This window comes from Acyrthosiphon pisum, chromosome X (assembly GCF_005508785.2).
Source record: "Acyrthosiphon pisum isolate AL4f chromosome X, pea_aphid_22Mar2018_4r6ur, whole genome shotgun sequence".
In the NCBI taxonomy this organism is placed as follows: domain Eukaryota; kingdom Metazoa; phylum Arthropoda; class Insecta; order Hemiptera; family Aphididae; genus Acyrthosiphon; species Acyrthosiphon pisum.
The window spans coordinates 33,225,437-33,243,503 of record NC_042493.1 but is presented as its reverse complement, the minus strand read 5'-3'; positions in this window follow the sequence as shown (position 1 = coordinate 33,243,503).

The window sequence follows — 18,067 nt, the reverse complement described above, 5'->3', positions numbered from 1 at the left end:
CGTTTACGGCTTGATCTCCGATTCATTTATGGCATACTATATCCAATAAAACCGAATTTCCCGACCATACAATACATAACATATTAACTTAAATATTCCTCAAAGTCAAACCAGAACTTTTTTCCTTTTACTGTTCCGTTTTACTTAACAAATCACATGTTACACGAGACTTTAAGTTGCCTCTAATGTCCTTAGTCGACGAAAATAGTTTCATTCTCCATTTAAATTAAATACCGTAAATCCCATGTAATATGTATATTATATACAGTCGCTTCTCCATAACTATAGACTCTTGACATATTGGAAACCTTGACAACTCTAATTCTTTATCAGAGAGTTAACAACTCGAAAAATGCATATGTCGAATTTATTTTTATCCCCTCGACATTTAAACTATCGAGACTTGACTGTAATAAATGTTATTTGTATCATTGATAATATTATGAATACTATATATACAGTATATAATCACATTGACCTATAATAAGCATTTTTATCGATTGAATATTATTATAATCATAAAATAAACAGTTTAAAAACGCGTGGCCAATAGTTTTAATTTAAAAAAATTAGAAAACCGTAAATAATATTCTGATAGGTAAATATATTTTTTAACTCATTCCTCCGTGTTGAAGTAAACATATTTTGATTGTTTATCAACGTATTATACAATTATTTGTACATCAAAGTATTTAAGAGCGTCACATGTGTTTAGAATATTACCTACCTATAATATAATAATGAATTTGAAATCTAGTCGCTACACAATATTATTACAGTGTGATGTGACGTCGATTGAATTTTTAAACGGACGGACACGCGTTTCATTCGGATAAACCCGATTTATAGAATTTACCATTATTATTTGTTGCACCTGCGTGCACGTATTTGCGGTTTTCTTCCATAAAAACATTTAATCCCATTCGTCATGATTTTGTTATAACATATAAAACAACATCACGAATAAGTATAATTTTATTATACTGCTTGCGTTTTACGAAATGGCATTCGCCTATACATGCTGAAACGGTCTAATAATATAATAATGATTAGCGAAACTATTTTAATATAATAAGCGACGACACGTCCAACAGGTGAATAAGAAGAACATGTATACAACACATTTCCAACAACTATAATTGTTATTATGATAGGTATTATTATGACACGCCGAAATGCCGAACAAGTGCAATTACAGTCGTTATACATTAATATTGTACTTCACTAGTATATCGGTAATTTAACATAATTTATATCGGAAATAAGAACACTGCACTTTAGTCGTCGAATATATTGGTAAAAACTTTTTCGATTAAATGCATGGCTATAATAATAATTATTATAATTATTATAGACATGTCATTATTAATCGACGTTAGCGCGATAAAGTATATACAATTATCCATTCTGGAAAATTGTCACCGAAATGGAAGAAAGGTATGAACGCGTGTTTGTTATGTATGTTATGGTCCTAAAATATACAAGATAAAATTTGCTAAGAAAAAATAGGTATACCCAAAGCTCTTGGTAGTTATTCAGATTTATTAATCAAATTAAAGTGAATTTGACTAATTTGAGTAAACCTTTCGTATACGTACATTTTAAGATTATATTAGAATTAGATGCAAAATCACTTAAGAAACATGAAATTATCCAATAACAAAATATAAAGTATGAGCATATTAATTAAATCAATATGTAATATTGAGTGCATGGTGAATATTCAATCTCAACTTTAAACACTTATTAACTAATCAGCTACATGTTTGGAATTTAATTTTTGAAAATTGAAATTTTTAGAAAAATATATGTTTTGTTTAAAAACATGAAAAATAATAGTAAATAGTATATATGATAGTCAAAAAAGTATCCAGCTAGTTAAAGATATTTGTTATGTTATGAACATATTTTGACAGTGTAAATTTCAATTATCTCAAAACTCGTTTATTTGAGTTAGGTAAATAACAACATAAAATATTTAATAACTCATGTTCTAAATGTGTTTATAATAATCAATAATGTTTTTTTGAATGTTAACATAAATGCACTGTAATAATAATAACACCATCATGTATATTATTGGTAGCACACCAATTAAAAATATCGAAAACATAAAAGATCCGAGAAATTCAGTAAGACTTCTATTTCGACACGTCCAGTGTAAGTGTGGTGCACTTAGAACTGGTGCAATTATACGTTAAATAATTTACAGTTGAAACGGGGAGTTCTCATTTGAAAAACAGAATTTTGGGTCTCTGTAAGACACTTTCTTGAAGGGTAGGTAGCATAACAATATTCAATAGTTTGAAAATAATATCCATGATCTTTAAGTGTATTTAAACAATTTTAAAAATCAGAATACTTACGAATTTATTATATTTTATGGATAAAATGGGGGTGAGCATGGTTGGCGAATCGCCTCGTCTTTAATATATTATATACGTACCTACAATGTCATTACAGCTCGTCACGGTTATTCTTTCCGTGTGTAACGCGCCGTGCACCTATACGGGGGAGCTTTCCGACGCGAGTGCGTGTTCTTCGTCGCAAATTGATCCGACGGAAAAAAAAAAAAAAAAAAAAAAGAATGGACAAAATAAAAAATCGCTTCGATTCCGCAAACATCCGCTTGATGTCGATTCCATTACACGAGAGTATACGTGCCCGGGCTTACTTATCAACTTCCTCCCTCCCCCCCCCTCACCCAACTCACCCCGAAAACCGACGTCGACTATAACTATTACACGCCGTGCTCGGCCTTTGCAAAATCTATACAATATTGGGACTCGTGGTTTTTCCGAGACACACGCGTGCGCAGAACGCCGAATCGCCGGTGGCCGGTCCCGTACAACAAGCAGTCGTAATGATTCTTATTCCCCGCGAGGCCCTCGAAGAGGACAGTGATAATTTATTCGGCCGACGGCGGTGTAGCTGGTAACGAAAAGTACAGACGACGACCTTTAAAAAGCACCGAACAGACCCCAAACCTTCGTATAATATATAATAGTGCGGTGTTCGGGTTTTTAAATACGTTTATGGACTATTTCTATCATATTTCATATAAAGCGTCATCAGACTGCTACAACTGTATATTTTCAGAATGTCAATGTAATAATATTATACTAAATACGTTTGAGCGTATCATTTTTAAACCAATTGGATGTAATGACGTTATGTTCGTAGGTGTGACCTGCCATGACATTGCATCATAATAATATTATACCTAATGGAAGTTGAAGCGAATCAAAGTTGTTTGTCCGAAATTTAAACTTAAATTGTGCTTCACACAAACCCATTATATTATAAGGGGTTCCTGATTGATTCGTGACCCTAAATTAACGATGATCAGATTTTTAACACTATTTTTTTATAAATAGAATATGTTTTTAATGTTTTTTTTTTCGAAACTTTTGTGTTGACTGCGATGAGTGTGCGATGACTGATGATTGCAGAGTGATAATAATTACGGAAACGACTTATTCATGAATTTACATATTATGTCTGGTCGATCTGTGCTAGTAATTAGGTCATGCAAACGTAATAATAATGTTATGATTATAAAGTTATATTTGACTAAAATCGATTGAAATTTGTAAACGTAATTAAAACGGAAAGCGATAATCAAAAATAATTAAATACCTCATAACAAAACATAACGATTAACAAAATATATTATATATCATTAAACAAAACATAACGCAAAACGTAATTTATAGAATATCATTAAACGAAAAATATCGCAAAACGTAATTTATAGAATTTCATTGAACAAAAAAATAACGTAAAACGAAATAGTTTAAAATCCATTTGTTTAAAAGTTATATTGGTTTCGTAAAAATATTTATTTCATGCATGCGGACATTAGAATTGATTATATTATATTCTGTACCCGGGCTATTACCGAGGTACCCGTATTATTAGTTATTATTTATACATTTAATAGGTATTAACACTGTAGTAAAAAGCGATAAATGCAAAAATTGTATAACGTTTTAATTCTGAATAACGATAGATTCAAAAATTGTGTAACGTTTTAATTGTAAATAACATACAACGGAATTTTTTTTTCAAATTTAAGCCTTGCTAGTAAGAACAAAATACGATTTTCAACGGTGCTGATGAAATTACCAAAATTGGTAGCACATAATATTAATATTATCTTTTTCTCAGATTACCTCAGATTTTGACATTAAGGGCATACTTTGTTATCCTAATGCGTATTTCAATGTTAGTTTCAGGAAATCCCACATTTACTTTGTAAAATATTTTTCAAAGGGATTTCATTTGACTGTAGTTGATTTAAAACAAATCATTACGATTTACGATACAATTATATAGCGATGCTTTAAGTAGATAATTTAAATTTCGACAAACTGTAAAAATGTGCAACACACATTTTGTTTAGTTATTTTTTTTAGATTAAATTTAATGATTTATGAGTATCGTAATATACATATTACATTTATGGTGGAAGGAAGTATCCGCGGTAAAATTCATCGGTGCTACCCGACTCCCATCGTTATCACATCTATAATATGGATAAACTGCGTAGATTGAATTTGCACCCACTCACCTAATCGTGATGCCACCGAATCGATCACCACTATCGTTTACTAAAATTGTATTTTTTTTATTTGGTTAACAAATCGTAAATTAATAAGCGAAAAAAAAATCAACGAATAAACTCAAAACTTCAGTATAATTACACGATGATATTATTATTATTGTCAAAAGGCAACCACCGATCGACATGATTTATTCAAAACGGTTTGACCATATTATATTATTATTTATTATTATTATTATTATTATTATATTTCATGGTTTTATCGGCGAGTCCCGTAATAATTATTCATAACCACGGGCAACGAAAAATATTGGTTCAAACCAATATAGCTTATAGTAAACACAATCCAAACGAGAGATATTATAATAATATGTGCAAAACATATATATATATATGGGTTATAATGCGGACATTTAAACAAATAATAACTGAAAAATATAATAATTAATAATGGGCACTAGAGCAATAACGAGTGAAATTGTTTTAAAAAAAATGACGTATTACAATAATAATACTTTACGTACAATTTTTCGAACGGTCAATACCCGTGTATATTATAATACCTATATATATACTAACGCACAGTTGTTCCCGTGAGAGCTTATAAACAAATACGCATAAAAACAACTATTATTTTATCGGTATTATAGTTGTTAGTGAAAACATATTATTCTCTGGAACGGTATTTTTATGTAGTTTTTTTTTTGTTACCTATCGACATTGTTTGATTAGGTAGTAAATCTATTTATTTCCCAACAGTCTATTGAGCGAACAAAGATAATTTCAAAATGCGAATAATATAACATAATATACCCTGATCGGAACTTAAAATGGCGTACGAGAGAGGGTGGTTTTCGGTGTAAAAAAAATGCGTGCCACCTAAAATTTAATCTAATAAAAAAAAAAGAAAAAAGAAACGTTTTGGGTTCGTTTTTTTATAGGCATATATATTTTTTTTACAGTGATGTAGATTTAATTATGATTAAATACTTAAAATTATTAATGGATTATTTAGAAGCACGACAATTTACCGAGAGAGCATGAAAGTTAAATGGTTCGACTTGTGCGTTGTATAGTATTAAAATAATGATAATATTATATTAATCTGATATAATAGGTCTCGTCGGAGATGTCGTCTCGACAGAATCAAATTTTAATAATAATGATAATATTATGATACTAGCCGTGTTGCCGAAACGACCGCAGGCCTCACGGAATCTTTCACACGAAACATGATTTTTGAACAGATGATGACGGTTTTAATGTTATAAAAATAATAATATTATGATAAAAAAAAAATTTTAATCTCATGAGCATGAACATTTTGGTGGATTCTATATTATTACCTATGCACGTAATTTAATGAGTGTCTACAATTAAATAAAAACAATAGTTGCACGAATTCCATAGCGTATAATATATTATATTACCTATATAAACACTGTTGCGTAGGTAGGTACCTAATTTAATTCGGTTGGTTCACATTTGCATAATACAAGATTAACCCGCCATAGTTTTTTTTTGACATTTGGTCTCGTGGGGAAAAAGTTTTTCACAATACGAAATATTTTAAAATTAGGTATCACATTAAATTGCTATTTTGTTATTTATAATATAAAAAAAAAATGTGCTTATATAATTATTCTATTTACTTATATATTTTGTATAAGTTACAGTGCAAATCGTTTCAAAAATAATATTGAGATTTTAAAAAGAACTGAAATAGTTTTCGATAAATTATATAGTTATAGCGGGATTTTGATAAAATAATATTGGAGTTACCTACGAGGGTCAAAGACTTGTCTTACAGATAATGATGTGAAACACGTATTACACTGGGAGATTATTTGAGAGACCAGTGATGGCTAAACTGAAATTCGCAATAATTAAAAAAACAAAATCATGATTAATATTTCGGTTGTAATATTTATCCATTCATAAAAACATAGATATATTATTATACTATGTTAGGTATTGTGTGAGAAATGGCACAGAATATTAAAGGTTATTACTGTGGATAACAATTATAATATAATATGCTTTAATAATCAACAGGTTGTTGAATCTTAAAATATATTAATTACACTTCGGCACATGAGTGCCACCGCTGAAAATTACGTTACAATACAGTATGATATAAATATTAAACTATCAATTTAAATTTCGCTCATTAATATCAAAAGACAAATTCATAAATATGACATTGATGCATACACATTGTACTTACGAATAGTTTTCAATAGTGTTGTGCCAAATTCGTATTTTAAGCATTAAAAAATCAGTGTTAGTAAAAAAATGTCATAATCTTGTTACTGACTATTATAAAATACATCATAATATTTTATATAAAAAAATAATAAATATTGATTGAAAATACAAAAAATCAGATTGAATGAATCACTCTGCGTAGGGTGTAATATATAGTTAAGTAAACTCATAAATAAGAAGGCGCTACTTTGCTAGGCGACAAATACAAGAGCTAAACTTCGAGAGAAAAGGTGCTTAAACTTTAAGTCACTTCAAACGATTTATTTGTATCTCGCATACACTAATACTATGTTTATATGCGGGTACTGCGGTGCTGCTTTATTAATTAAAACATTGTGTACGATTATTAATAACTATTAACCGCAAAGCTGAGCAAAAACTTTATTAATAATAAATAATGTATACAGTGGAAAAAAAATTACTATTATTATTCATTGATCAGAGTTAGGGTATAGAAGTTATAAAGAAACAAAAGTTGATGAAATATGCATAAAAAAAAAACTTAAAATATGCATTTGAATCATTGAAATTTATGCAAAAATATTATTATATTAAACATTTATACAGCCGTATTTAGGGATACTATGAATATTTTAAATATATTTTTAAACTTTATTTGGGTGTAAAAAGTATGTGCAGTTAATTAGTATAAATGATAAAAAAAACTCTTATAAGACTATTTCATTGAATTTGAATATCAAAATATTTATATTATTCTGAGACGTTGTAGGTTTGCGGACGGTACATATATGTTGTTGGCTTAGTACAGCGGCACTCAAAGTGAAATTATCTCAACATATCAAATTGTTCAGAAATTTTAAACATCAAACTTGAATCTCCTTTTTTCTAATGAAGGATGTTTAACGATTGTCAAATATAAATATTAGGTAATAAAATTATTCTGCGTTAAGTCTTGAAATTTGTTTTTCATTCAAAGCAAAAACGGATAATGTAAACAAATGGAGTTGAAAACCAAAAGTTCTACAGACGGAACATTTTGCAGGTTGTTAATATATTTATTTCACCCGATTAAAACTTTTTTGTCCTGAATTAAATGTTTGTGATGTATATATTAATACGAAAATAATTTTACAGCGATACTACATATTAATTATTATTATTTTAGTTATAATTTTGAATGTATAATATTATAAATAATATTTTATGGTATAATTATGATCGTATTTTATGATTGTAACGTCGGAAATTTCTTTATAAAAGTATAATAGGCCGCCGCCGCGTCCTGTGATCTTATGATGTCGCGCGGCTATCTCGCTTGGGCTCTATAGCGCCTCAACGAATCGATGTATACATATTTTAATAACACCGTTAGTTATATTAATTAGTTATCTATTAATTTAACAAAAGTCCTTTTTTTTTTGTTTCATGGTCCTTATGAAATAATACTTTTTAGATATCATTCCTTAATATTGTTATCATGTAGATAATATTATAATCTATTTGTGTTAACACTATTATTGTTAAGAACCGTTATTAGAGTTGAGGTCTTATTTATATCACTATTAAATAAATAACATATCCTTAAATTATGTTGAACGTTTTAGGTTATTTAAATCGAGGTTAAATCATAATATGCATTATTTTTATCAACAAATCATGTATTCATAAAAAGAGGGTTTTCGAAAAAATCGATGCAAAAACATCATCCTGTTAATATCGTACGAAAACTTTTCCATTAGACATAATACAATTATTATTATAATCATTAATTTAATTATTCTGAAAATGTTAGCATAATTTAATGATGCTCTGTGGTATAGTACAAACGTCTTGGTGTTCAGAATTTTAAGCGATTGTCGTACGTGTATTATGCATCATCATGCTATTATTTCTGATTGATAATATGAATTACTTGAATATTATACGATGATTACTGCAGCTGTAGTATTAAAAGACCAAATGTTTTATGGCTTGAATTATTTTTAAAAGGCCATAACTATCGTGTGGCCACAAATAATCTGATAAATCCAAATTATAAGGACTAATTTATGTAAATATGTTAAGTGTTGAATTATTAGTTTCCATTTAGTATTCGTAATAATATTATAGCCTTAAAAGTCTTAAAGTTCAGCCAGGAGAAAATTGGAGACCATAATACCCAACGTGACAAACATGCGGCGAGATGACTTCAGCGGTATCAGAAAGCTATACACATAACATATGTTTCCCATAAGTCCAGTATCGTCCTACTCGTGACAATCAACAAAATATTATATAAATGTGTTTTTTTCAACAGTAGTGCTGCAACAAAATTATAAGCCATTAACTACGATATGAAATTTTAAATTAGTATCATATCGATAAATTAAACATTACAAAGTACCTACAATTAGTTTGAAAATACAATTAATATTTGACCCCACCCCTCCTTGTTGATAATAATTAACTGTAATTATTACTAAAGTGTCGGTAACACCAGAAGAAAATACTCGTTGATGTGTTAAATTCATATTTGACTAGAGCCAAGGCAGCTACGTTCTATTATGTATTACATGAACAGGTAATACAAATTTCATTGAAAACATTGAAATTTATTTTTATAGTAGCTGGTCTATACCTACAATTACTTCTAAACACGACCGAGGAAAAATAAACACACATCCAAAACGAAGACAACCGACGAAGTAAATTTATATTTTATAATATATTACTACTGTGTAAGAGTAAAACGAAAACTTAGAATAAACTTATTCGGGTTTTTTTTCTTCCTTTCACTTTATTAAACGAAACGAAAAAAAAAACGCTTTTCCGGCGTATACAAATTTATGCTAGTAGGAGAGGGAAAACGACTTAGGTCGGAGGGAATGACTCGTTGAAAAATCTCGTCACGTTTATATCGAATGTTTTACAATGCTAAAATGATCGGTGTCCTTAAATCTTAAGTCTCTTATCCCGTCAAATAAAAAAAAATGGACGCCATCATTATAATATTATTATACAGACAGCCATCGAGATAATTATTATAATAACGTAACATCAACTTTCAAATACGTCTGATTAATTTGTTGATAATTTATTTATTTTGTTATACACAGTCACGACCTCGGAAGATGTATTTATATTTTTTTTATATATTATCAATTCGACGGCGCTCGCATTGGACGCGTTCAATGTTCTGTGTGCGACAATCGCCGATCCACACAAAAATTGGTATAAAGCTATCGGTAAACACTAAAATTATTGAAAATATTTCTTTTACATAATTTTAAGTTATTACAAAACATTTTTGAAAAAAACTATTTCTACTATTTATAAGTTGTTACTCTATTAAATGAAAGCATACATTTTTAATTTCATATTTCGAAGCATTAAAAATAGAATTTCAGACTGGTAGTTTTTTTTTTATAGCCATAAGTATATATGTATGTTAAGTTATGTATGTATGTATACTTAGTATATTAAGTTTATATTAGAGGTTAGGTCCATTTAGGTCCATAATAATAGATATAAAATATAAGAGAGGGTAGCTATGATGATTTGATCATTTTAGTACCTACCTTATTAACATTATATTTTACCTATTAGAATTCTAGTGGGATGCAACTGCCCTGTATATATGCTCGTATTAAACACGACTGAGGGAAACCTATAGCGCGTAAACAACACAAGCCGTTTTTGAGCAGCCGGCGGGAAAGGTGACACGTATGCGAAACATTGTATTCTCGTCGTGTTTTTTTCTGCCCGGATACCACCACAAAAACGTGTATGTCGTAGGTAGGTGTGTGCCCACGCTGCCCTCGGGACCACTCAAAACTTAAACTCGGAGTTCGTGTTTTAAAACGAGAGGGTCGTGGTGATTGAGGGTGAGGGGCGAAAGCGCGCGTCCCTTCTCTCGAATGTTTTATTTGTGACGTAGAGTGAAAAAAAAATGTACATAAATTATACAAGCTTCACTCACTTAACATGCACACAATGACAAATGATATTCATTTGTACTGATTACTTAAAGTATTTGCAAAAATCCTCTTCAGACGTTATTGTAGTTTTTTTGTTTGAACTGTAGTATTTTGTGTTTTTTTCACTTTTCATCTATAGTTAATTTCACATTTTTCTCTTTAGATTTAATTTTCCATGTTATAAATAATAATATGAATAAATCAAGATAAATAAAAAAAATAACGGAAAAACAGAAAATATATTATTTTATTTAAATAATTATTATAACAGAATAGTAAAGAGTACAAATGACGAGCAGTTTTATGGACGCATAATATAAATATTAAATAAATAATGTAACCCAAAAGATACGATAATAATATTAATATACGCAGACGTGGAATACATTAAAAACAGAATATAAAACCCGAGAAAGTCATTATGCTGTATAGTAGATGTCAAGTGTACCAGTCCTCATTGAGTAAGTATGGATGTAATTTGAAGTCAATGATATGCCCAGTGGATTATAAGTCAATACCGACGTACCGTAGAATGGTGTAAATAAGTTTGTGGTATACTGCATGGCTTAAAATGACTCCAAACATTTAAAAAATGGCTTTGTGTATAGGAAATAATATAATATTATGATTATTATTCATACAACGAAGTCGAAGTGGTGAAAAATGTCAAGTCCTTATACGAATATAGTAACAAAATAATTAAAACATTTGAACATGAAAATTGTTTGTAAAAAAAATTACGTTTAATGTATTTAGGATATTTTGAAATTTCTATCAAAACAACTCACGAGGATTTTGTATAAAACTTTTGAACTTTTTGACGAAGAATACAATTTTGATCAACATTTATAGAAAAAACTCAAAAAGTTTAAAAATTAAAAGTTTCTAGAAAAATATGCTTATAAAATATTTGGCAAAAATATCAAAGGTCAACACTTTGTTAAACACTATGTTCATATTTGAAATACGACAAAATCAAGAAGTTCCAACCGGTCTGAAATAGGATCTCTATTTACTAACAAAAAACACCCTCAAAGTTGAAATTCGAAGCATTTTTACTGATACAAAAGGTGATGACAGGCACATAAAACTACACACACACACACACAAACACACATAATTGTAAATGTAAACATTCATTGCTCCGTTCAGAATCTGTACCTAATCTGGTTTATATTATTATACCCGGGTTGTTTTTTTTTGCAGTTGTAAAACGAAATTAACTCGATTTGTCCTTTTACGGAGCAACGGTCGTTTATACCTAATTAGAAAAATAAAAAACTCTGCAGCAATAACACTGCGATTTGACATTCCTCGAAAAGGATAATACGTGAGACGGACTCGCGGGGTCTGGAAAATATAATGATAAATAATACGATGTAAATTATACAATGACGCTTTTAATGAACTGCAGGCACTGGTACGACGATAGAGCTACTGTAATTATTATGACGACCAAATTGAATTTGGCAATAATAATATTACGTTTTTGTTTTTGAAACAAACTCCGATACAGTTTTATCGCGCGCCGTCACAGCTAGTATTTTAATAATAAGGTCGATTAAATCAACAACAAAAACAACAACAACAACATCAATAAAAACTATAACATTAGCAACAACGAAAACTGAAAAAACAAATGCAAAAACTGTAGTTATAATAATAAAACTACTAATTATTGTTTTGTGATTGATTTTGCTGCACGAAATTGTAATGTAAGCTCATATTATACACTCGTGTATGTGTTATAATATAGGTACTATCATCTATTCGCAGGAATAATAATATAAAGCCCTTTAAAAGGCCCGTAATTGGTTATGGTCTACAATGACGTTAACACAATATCATATTAACATTATTATTATAATTACAACAGTCAATTGTACGGTTCACAGTGTATGCGATTTGAATGGTGGTATAATTGCAACGTTGTGTCATAATTTTTTAGCTACACACGTATGTTATACGACATAATATTATTGTAAAGTAATGGGCCCACCGATGGTCGTCCACGAGTCCGCAAGAATCGGTGATGGACGATGGTTATCATTTATCATGTATATAATATAATATTGGGTACCTACTTACATTAAACGCACTGGGTTCACGCTAGTGATTTTAGTCAAACTTGGTTGTATGTGATTTGCGACATATCGGACAGCTTGCAAGACGCATTAGGCACATGAACTCACATTTTGATGGATCAAATTTGTAAAATTTGCATTTTCATAAATAAAATCACGCATGTGAGAATAATCAAGTAAAATATTGTATAAAAGCGAACTCAGCTCTTTGGATAAAAAAAAAATCGTGGTTGATGCGGTAGGTAGTATTTTTGTTGTGTTAATAAATTATTTTAAAAATTTTAATTAAACACAATCGAAAAAGAAATTGGAACAATTTATAAGATATTATTTTACCTAAATAAAATAAAACATCTATAACGGAGTGCATATTATACTATATATAATATGTATACCTATACCGTCTCATACATATTAGAAGATCCGGTTTATGATTCGTCTATGTTAAATTTTCATAATTTATATTATGCCTCACGACCTCTTTGAATTTCGTTTGAGAAATTAAAGTGATATATTATTTTTTTTTAATAAGTTCGTACAAGTAAAACAGACTGAACCATAAGATATTACAATACTTGTAAGTTGCAAGTATGTTGTAATATAAGATAATCGATATTGATTAAAATAATAACCAATATCACCTATTGATTACAAAAATTGTTTACAAATAAAACAATTTTCATAGCACAAGGTATCTCACATTTTTTCAAACAATTTATCGTTATGCAAGACGTCGAAAATCCAAAGTTGTAAATCGCATTCGACAAAACTATTATTCTTGAACGCTTTGAACTGTTCGAGTAAACCAGAAAACAAAACTGATCGTATTTGGGGGGAAAAGTGGTCCTCATAGAAACAACGTAATAAAATGTTGGACAAAAATAAAGTACGAAAATGGCAAGAGAGGAAATCTATACACAAATGTGAGAAAAAAAACTCTGGCTGTGACCCACCTCCATATTATTATCTACCCCACCCAAAGATTTACCTGCCACTGTTACATCATTATGATACAATATATTACGCATGGTGGTTTGAAAACCTTGGATGGATAAAGTGGAGACAAACGATCAAATACCGAGCAGTTCGTGATCCATTTATCAAAATAAAATAAAAACCGCACACGGCGCCGTGGCATCTTTACGGGACGTTTTTCATTCCAGCCTAGTCTGGGTCTTCTGATAATCCGTCACAATTTATAATATATTATTATAAGGCCATGAAATTTAAATATAAATACATTATATAATATGTAAACTTTTGTTATACTTAATAATAATTTGTATAAGAAATTAATTCAGTAATAATATTATATTATTATTACACACAATATTACGTTGGCAAACACCACTCTATATACCTACTTTATTAATATCTATATAATGTTATATAATATTATGATCAGAAGTGTAACAAGTCTATTGTTGCGAGGTATGAGGCCCTAAGGCTTTTGGATTCGCATATTATATCCGCTGTGGCACTGTGGATTTTCTTTGGTTCAACATTCATATATTCGAATGAATGTTTGAAAGTTGATTTTGTTCCACAATATTTCCTAACTTCAACTTTGGTAAACGATAAACATCTAGTAAGTACAATTACATCGTTTCACTATTGAATAGCATGCAGCGAATCTTGTATATATACTTGGAACGCATTGTCCTAAAGCTCCCAAAAAATAATGCACTTTAAACCCTATATAGTCATAAGCAGGGGCGTCATTTGGGGGGGGGGCAGGGTGTGCAATGGCACCACTAACTTAAAAAATGTTAACAATTGGCCTGCCATTAATACTCCAATGCGCCGTCATAATTAACTTATACATGTTTTCATATATAGGTAATATAAAATATATATATGTACAGTAATGACATTAGCTGGTTGCCTTAACTGCTTATAAGCTTTTAATTCTTTGAATTGATAGCTATTTAAAAGTTGCATTAGTCGTTATGAGTTTCAATTAGAATTATAAAAGGGAAGGAAAGAATATTTACATAGGTTTGCATAGGTTTCCTACATTTATATATATATAAATATATATTTTTTTTAATGGCCTGGTGAAATGTCAAAATTTGCCTGCCTAGAAGTTTGCACACCCAGAAAAAAAACTGAAATGACGCCCCTGGTCATAAGACATTTTATGCCGTCGTCGCGGATGCACAGTCGCAGTACTACAACAACATCAATGAAGTCGTTAAAATATTTTCCCGTACACCATAATATTATAGAGTAAAGAAGACTGGTAAATGATATATAAATGTACTAATTATTAGGTGTATGATGGGTGCAACGTCGCGCCTACTGTCTGGTTGAAAAAAAATATCGTTACGGACATATTATTTTACGCAATAATTATTATCATTATTTGAGTCGTGAAACGTTAACACATTCGTTTAATCCCTCCGAAGCCTATGTGCACACCACAATTAACATGTCGTACGCCCGTTTTAATTTTTAGTTTTTATACGTTCGATATTATTTTTTTTTTTTTTACAAGAATATCATTATTTTTTAAATGGCGTGTTTACAAGCAAATAATATGATATTATATACCTTCGTATATCTACGCGTTCGAACGAACAAAATCGTTAAAATACAGCGGTGTATCATACCTAAAGGTTGTTATGGACACTTCGTGTAGAACGATACGGCTGTTGGAATATATTTTTAGTAAACCATTTCTATATGTGTGAAGGAAGGGGTGATGCGAATATTTAAAGTCGTATGTAATATAAAATGATAATAGGTATTCAGAAGAAAAAAATTGTTTACATTATTAATTTCAATTTGATTTTATTTTATTCAAAACTCTGCAAATTATTAACTATCGACACACGGGTTAATTAATGTACCTACCTATTATAATAAAAGTGCATTACACGGGTTTTTCGTTAAATAATAGTTTGAACTTGAGCACTTTCACAAGACAATTATTTGTAATCGTGATAACCGTCATCTATCACGCATTTTTGAATTTCCATTTTTGAAACTCTCAACGATTAAGAATGATAATGCAATAATATAAATTGTATGTGCAAAGAACATTTTGAAATTTGTTGTTAAATGAAATAGTTTTTGTTAAGAGATAACTACTAATGCAATAATTGAGTATCCATATGATACTCACATGATATCACATATCAACCACGTGGAATACAATATTAACCATTATAGTTGGAGACACGCGATTTTACAAAAACACAAAAAAACAAGTCATTAGACATAGCGGCTAAGCACCATTAGAGGTATAAATTACTAATAATTTAATTATTCAATTTCACGGATCAGAATCTTGGATTTATTCAAGGGGGTAGGTTAAATTTCTAACTATATGAAGCTATGAAAATGTTTATTATAAAGTGTTAAGGGTAGTTATGCGTAATTCCCATAAAAAAAATTAATTCCATACACAGCTTAATTCATTAATATTTATCGTCAGGGTTTGTCAATAATACATAGGTACTAAACCAAAATATTAATATTTATTAATCATAAATATTAATATTTTGCTTTTATCATAATTATGACTCTTAATTTTTAATAAAACGTATACTTTAAAATAAACTTTATTATTTGAAAACTACAACATTTTAAATCGATACCTACCTAATTTTTTTTTTCTTTCGTTAGAACTCACCCCATTTTTTCCTGCTTGTATCCGCCGCTGATTTAATTTATTGAAGATAATATTAAATAATAAAAATGCCGTGTTTTCTGTTTCTATTTTTTTTTACCCATTTATAACACGGCCGGATTAGGTAACCTGCACATTATTACAGGTTATTTTTCATATCTGCACACGAAAACTTACATAATTATATTTTACGCGTTCGTGTTCTACACGTACCAATTAATGTCAGATCGAGTTTGAAAATAATTTTCGTTTTCCATTTGTAAAATCGTAATGTTATGCCATTTTTGTGCCATTTTCATGTCAGGTAGGTGTAGGCTATAGGCAGGCATATTATAATAACCATAATTCTCGACCGCAGGAAATAAAAGTATTATAATATCCACCACGCAGTATAAGAACTGCAGTGTAAGTATATCGTTATTACGTTCAAATTATATTCGATCAAACCCGACGATAGCTGTTGGTGTAGTACCTATACAATGCAAGTTAAAAAAAAGCGAAAATGTTTAGGTTGTGCTGAAAAAAAATTAACAATCGTCATGACATAACCACTGTACACGAATTATATATTTTAAAACCCGGTAGGAATTTTAATGTAGTATAGTATACCTATGTATGTATAATATAATATGTATGGTTTAGAATTTAATGGTATTTTGCCGTTTACGCATGCGATATGCACATTTGCATTTTCAACTTTTTCAACTTTACGGCCGAAGAGGCGCATGAAAAAATAATTAATTTAAAAATGCATTACAGTTTCTACTGCTGCAGTTGTAAAGTTCTGTAGTACATTATTTCAACTGTCGGGGAAGCAATGCCCCGACACTTTTGTACTGCTTTATGCGCGTTGTGCACGGCATGGAATTTCTCGTTTATAATAAATAATAATATTATATATATTAAAGACTAAAATAAAAACAATCACGTCACGATATAAACGGCCTAGAAAAGTATTAAAATTGAATCCGTATGGTATTTTGTATTCTACATAACACACAACTTATTATTAAAACAGTAAAGCGCCTTACATGTTTGTAACGATACATATTAATTAACTATTTTGTATTGAACTCTAAAGACTAAAACAATCAATGAAATAGCCGTCAAAAAGATCGTCCTGTGGCAAACTCTAATCAAATACCAATCTCCTATCGTCTCTTTTAGCTCACTTCTTAAACACTTCCGTGAAATCCTACCAGACATTACAAACGCAGCTCGGCAGTTACTTATACATATATCAATATTAGCATAGTTTGTATATGACTTAAAACTTATGATCATGTAAAGGTGACAAATTAACTTACTGTGAAAAAAAGAACAGATCGTAAATATTTAGTAAACATATATACTAAAAACAACAAAAGTTGTTATAGTATGTGGTTTTCATGGTCAAACGGTTGTCGTAGGGGTGACAAGACCACAAGTGGGAACTGCAGCAACTTATTTCTAAAAATAATAACTCATAGGGCCGGTTGCACAAAACTATATTGGTTCAATAAATAGTTATTGGTCCAATAAGTTGAGTTATTGAATCGATAAAAATTAAAATACGTTGCACAAAGTTATTGAACCAATAAGTTATCGACCATTAGTC